Source organism: Girardinichthys multiradiatus, chromosome 12 (assembly GCF_021462225.1).
Source record: "Girardinichthys multiradiatus isolate DD_20200921_A chromosome 12, DD_fGirMul_XY1, whole genome shotgun sequence".
NCBI classification, from domain to species: domain Eukaryota; kingdom Metazoa; phylum Chordata; class Actinopteri; order Cyprinodontiformes; family Goodeidae; genus Girardinichthys; species Girardinichthys multiradiatus.
The window spans coordinates 12,890,789-12,896,860 of NC_061805.1; the positions used below are offsets into that span (position 1 = coordinate 12,890,789).

Genomic DNA, 6,072 nt, shown 5'->3' on the forward strand with positions numbered 1-6,072 from the left:
AAACTCTCTGAGGAATGTTTCCAGTACCTTGTTGAATCTATGCCACGAAGGATTAAGGCAGTTCTGAAGGCAAAAGAGTGTCCAACCTGGTACTAGCGAGGTGTACCTAATAAAGTGGCCGGTGAGTGTATAGTTCAGCTCTGTCGGGGTCTGGGAGTTTCTGTTTGTTTTCTGTTTTTGCCTTGCCTGCTATTTACTCTGCTTAGTCCATAGGTGGCGTGGGAGCTCATGGTTGCTGAGGTGACAGGTGTTTCTGATCCTGCTGATTGCTGTTAGGAGCATTTAAGCAGGAAGCTGCCAGCGGTTCAACACCCGAGCGTTGCCAACAAGGGTAACAAACTCTTGCCAGACCGCCGCATTGGAATTAAGCTTTGTGTTTGCTTTGTGCCTCAACTAACCTTCGTGTATCTTCCTTCTTAGGTTGATTTCAAGCCCTGGATTCGTTTCTGGTTCGTTTTCTGACTTCTGGAATAGTTGAATTTCCTGACTCTTGGACAAGAAGTCTTCTGGATCAAAGTTCAAGTCTCCAGTTACCCTCTTCGGAAAAACTTCGAGCTGGCAGCTTCCCAACTCCTTGATAATCCGGACCAAGACATAAGCGAGCCCTGTTCACCCTCCAATCTGCTCTCACGCAAGTACCTCCACCCAGTGCTCCACACCACCATCTCTCACATTCTGGACTAAGTTGGGCAGGCCTCCCCAGGAACCACCTACCTTGGATAACTCTCCTTCAAGTCATCTCCGGTCCTGGGATCCCAGACTCCACATTTCTCTTTACCCCTGGCGGCTCAGTCCTCTCTCCCAGTAAGCTACACATTCTTCTGAGTGCAAAATATTCAGTCTCACTATAGACTTTTTTTTCTTCTAAAGAGACAGAGGACGGCAAATTGGACTTTCTTGCTTCGGAAGAATCTCTGGTAATAAAAGTAGATTTCTGTCCTTTTCTCTGTTAACTGTCCAGCCGCACTGCAAAGGCACTAAATATAGAAGTTCTGGCCGCCATATTCATCAGAGCAGCAGAGGAGTGAGTGAGTGCAGCGCTGGTTGAAGAAACCAAGACTTAACCAGAGAGCGTGTACATGCCTGTTAGTGTGAATGAGCCTGGGTTTTAAGAGTGCACTTAACCAAAACATTTTTGCATGTGTTTGTTGTCAGGCAAACATTTGCATCATTCCAGGCATGCTGATGTAGTATAATGCTTGGAAACTTGTTTATTTACTTGTGTGAATTCATGCAAGTGCTTTAAATACAGCTAAGAAGTGTCCTCTGTAGGAAAATACACAGATATGCCTATGGTAAAAAGATTTGACAAAGGTAAGTGAAAATAAATTATTCACTTATTTTGCTTTAGTTTGAAGGGATTTTGAAGAGAGAACAGTTTACTGTAATCCTGAAACCATAACATGTCACATTCCCTCAGAACATGATAAAATCACAGCTCCAGTAGAATCTATGAAGAGAGACAGAGAGCACCACTGATAACCTGAAGACTCTCATCATAGGGCGATGAGATAGAAAGACAGAGAAACGCTAAAGGATCATCGAGTCTGAGCTGGTTTTAGGCTTGTTTTATTTTAGGCACATAAAGCATATCTGCTGGACAGATGGGAGCCTTGACTCAGACTGAGTCTACAGTATGACAGCATTAGCAGATCCAGCCTCGGTTTGGCCATAACCGTTTGTCTTATTGTCTGCGATGTCCCTGATTCTTAAAATCAAACTGTTTACGGAGATGCTGAGATAAAAAACACAAAACATGTCAGACAAATTACATGTTTGAAGTAAGAGCTGCTGTTATCTTTAGCTTCTCGTCCCAACTGTGTTTTAACAGCTTTGAGTTTATTCTTTTAGGTTTACAGTCTGCAAAAAAAAACTGAATTACACATCATTCCATTAAAGTTCAAATTCAAAAATTCCTTATGAATCATATATTAAAATTAAATGTTGTTGTATCTTATATTATATTATATATATCATCATTCAACATGAACATGTTTGACTCGTTAAACAAACAATATCAACAAAAATATGTGTTGTAACAGTGAAAAAAAGTGAGAAGACCTTAACCCCTAACATGTATTTGCAAATAAGTTAGTCTGAGGGGCAGAAGTGTTTGGGAGGAAGCTGTGCAGTTGATAGCAGCACTGGCCAAACACAGAAAATAACATAAATCATTTGATGTCTGGAATCAGAGTAGAACATTTATATAGTTAAATAACTCATATAATAAGAAAACAGGTTTATTTTTTCTTCTGAGTAAACATGATTAAGAACCGTTGGACAGTTAAAAATATCTTGTATTTACTGTACAAATAATTCCTTCAGGAGACACTAAGACTTCATCCAATTTACACACTTTCTGTAGATGTTCAATTGTATATGAGAAAAGGCAGATTGTTACTAACCTTACTGTGCTCATTTCCTATCATGGTAAATAAAGGGCACACTATTTGTATCAAATTAAAAGCAAATCTAGTGAAAACCAAGTACTTTATCACTTAGTCAGCGAAGAGTGTGACGACATCTGGAAAAGCAGGGATTTGGACAATTTTCTGCCCAAGGCCAAGAAGGAAAAGTACCAGAAATGAGCTTAGAAAAGCAACTACTGCAGCCAAACAATGTGGAAAAGGTTACGTTTGGACATTTCCTAACAATTTAAAATGATTCACTACTAGGGATGTTTAGGGGTGGGTACTGAATTCGGTACTTTTATAGGTACTGACTGAATTCCGTCTGTACTACCGAGTACCTATTCACGTAAAATCAAGTGGAACCATGTTTCGGTACCTGAACGCATCATTGTGACACTGAGGGAATGGAAAATTGCCATTTTCCATGGCGGACATGAGCAAAGCATGTCACAAGAGCGTAATGACGTCAGTAGCTGCTGGTACAAAGCAAGCACGGCTGATAGAAAGTGCTCGAAAGTATGACTCACTTTTCAAAATGCAATGCAGATTACGTTCGCTGAAATATTTGTGACGCAATATGCAAGGCCAGCGGCGGGAATACTTCTAATGTGAGAAAGCACCTGCTTAAGCACAATATTTGTTTTATGGTTGAAGACTGCACAATTCAGATCTACAGCTACAACTCCTGCATTTGGCATCGTTAGCACACCTTCATCCGTAAGCGAGTCTGCAGCCAGCAACATGGGAGAAGAAATGTTTGAAACAACTGCGATGTTACAATACAAGCAGCTGAATGTTGTTTTGATATATTCATTAAAGTTTAAATATTGAGAAATAAATGTGTTAAATTGAAAAATGTTGAGATTTTATTATTAAACAAATTAACATTTATTACCACATAAACACGCAGAAAAGTGAAGAAAACTGATGGCATTGAGTACCAATACAGATTTCCAGGTACCGGGCATTGGTACCGTATCAGTTCAAATGTGAAAGGTACTCATCCCTAGGAATGGGTGCCTTTTTATTGGATTTTTAATGGTTTGAATAAATGTTAGTTAATTGACTTTTAACAGTCCTTTTATTTAGTCAAAAGACTACATTTGTTACTGTAGCCTTCGAGTTTTATTTTTTTCTCTTTGAAAACAGGTTGATAGAATATTGTCCTGCTTGAAAAACACTGCCTACATCCAAACAGACATCATGACACAAGACAAGGGGTAACGGGTCACCAAGGCTTTACTGCCCACTCACAGGCGCTACCCTTGCTAGATGAGAAAAGAGGTCACATTAGGTAAGCAGAGGGGGAAAAAAATCATATTTTGCACTTTATCCTTAGCAGGATACAGTTTGAGATTTCAAAAAACCTCAGCACAAAGAAGCAACACGTATACAAAACATCATCATGCTGGGGATTGGTGAAGGCAGTGTGAGGGGGTTCATATGTTTATCTTGAGCATGTGTGTGTGTGCAAGTGAGTGTGTGCAAGTAAGTACATGAAGCACTGTCACAGAGACCATTGTCCTTGATGGTACGTTGGAATGTTCATCAACTGGCCATTCTGAGCAGCTCCACAGATGTCCTCAGGGAAGGGAGGGGGCAGAGGGAGCAGAGCATCATGTTTACAGAACCTCCAGAGAAGCTGAAGATAGCCAGCTATCAAGGCCATACAGGGGAGCCAGATTCAGAAAAACAACAATTATTTGGGTTAGGCTGACTCTTACTTTTCCGTCACGCTTGAGAGTCTCGTTGGTCTCGCTGGTGCTTCTCAGTCTGAGTGTTGATCGCTCTGCAGATCCCATCATACTTCCCAGGAAGCCTTACAATTACCAGAACAGCTGCTGATGTTTTCCAAATTTCTCAAAAACGAGATCCCAGATACAAGCGGCTGAAATGAGCTTCCTCCGTAGGGTGGCCGGGCACTCCCTTAGAGATAGGGTGAGGAGCTCGGCCATCCGGGAGGGGCTCGGAGTAGAGCCGCTGCTCCTCCACATTGAGAGGAGCCAGTTGAGGTGGCTCGGGCATCTATACCGGATGCCTCCTGGACGCCTTCCTCGGGAGGTGTTCCAGGCACGTCCCTCCGGGAGAAGGCCCAGGGGACGGCCCAGGACACGCTGGAGGGACTATGTCTCTCGGCTGGCCTGGGAACGCCTTGGGCTCCCCCCGGAGGAGCTGGAGGAGGTGACCGGGAAGAGGGACGTCTGGGCGTCTCTGTTGAGTCTGCTGCCCCAGCGACCCAATCCCGGATAAAGCGAAAGACGAGTACGAGTGTCACACTCTTCGCTGACTAAGTCTGGAAGTACTTGGTGCTCACTGGATTTGCTATGAAATCAAGAGCTATTGCTGTATGATTCGATTGAATTGACTTTGTAAAGTGCCTTGAAACGACATCTGTTGTGAACTGGCGCTATTTAAATAAAACCGGATTTAATTTAATTGACAGAACACCTGGATTTGTACTGAGATTAAATTACATGCAAATGGGCTAACACTACTATTAAAACTGACTTCTGAAGGCAATTGCCTTTCACCAAATTTTATTTAGGGATAATATTTATTTACACAATGAAGGGAGTGAATATAAATGCAAGCCACACTTTTCAGATTTTTGTGCATAAAAAATAAAGAAAACCATGTATATTTTCCTTCCATTGTGCCCTGCATTAAGTTGGTTTATCACATAAACATCCAATAGAATATGTTGATGTTTGGGTCATAACATGACCCAAACATGTCATGTCATGTGTCAAAATGTGTGAATTACTTTGCAAAGCACAGTAGTTGATCTAGAAATCAGTTTGTTTCCAACTGTTTGTTCAGTCAGTCATTTTCTATACCGCTTCTTCCATAGTGGGTCGCGGGGAAGCTGGTGCCTATCTCCAGCAGTCTATGGGCCGGAGGCGAGGTACACCCTGGATAGGTCTCCAGTCCATCGCAGGGCACTGTTTGTTCATCTAATGTAAATGCAACTCATATAGAAGCAGATTTCTGTCATATTTACTTGCATTCTCCTCTTCAGGAGTTTCTCGTGTCGCTAGACAAATGGAGGGCAGATGAAAGCTCTAGATTGACATTGGATAGGAGTTCTTCATTTGTATATGGGAACCTTGCTATGATGACAGGGACACTGTAGTAGCTGCCTCTGGAGACTGTAGCTATCTGGCTGGAAATCATCCCTGTGCTGTCACCTTGCACTCCCTCACACCCTCCCAGACAGGAAAAAAAACGGATTGAAGATCATTGCCTTTGCCAGGGAGACGTAATAGAGAAGAAAACAATGCCTGGCCGACTACCACTCAAGGTATTAAGGGAAATAAGAGACAGAAAAGGAAAATCTTCTGGGTATTTTGTCATGACAGACAAGATATGTGTTGCTCATCAGAACCATGGACTCGCTCAGGTTTTATCTTAAAGGTTTGTGCCACGGAGTGGCCAAAATTAGCCAGAGAAGACAACAGTTTTTTCACTTGCCAATGCTTGGATTTGTTGCATCATCTTGGCTCACTGTAGTTTGCACACTATTATGCAACAAGCCAGATGCATAAGGATTGTATTCCAGAGTAAGTTTTATTTTCAAGTCATAATATGAATATTTTAACACAGTTTGTCATTTACATAAAACATTTCTTTGTATTTTAAATGTGGAAAATCTGTAACTTGG

General features: G+C 41.8%; 1 long non-coding RNA gene across 1 annotated transcript; it reads left to right on the forward strand.

Annotated features, from left to right (window-relative positions):
• The first annotated feature begins 327 nt into the window (after positions 1–327).
• LOC124878482 lies at positions 328–1,942 on the forward strand. The gene is made up of 2 exons (XR_007040787.1): positions 328–804; positions 962–1,942. It is a non-coding gene; the product is annotated as an uncharacterized LOC124878482 (long non-coding RNA).
• The last annotated feature ends 4,130 nt before the right edge of the window (positions 1,943–6,072 follow it).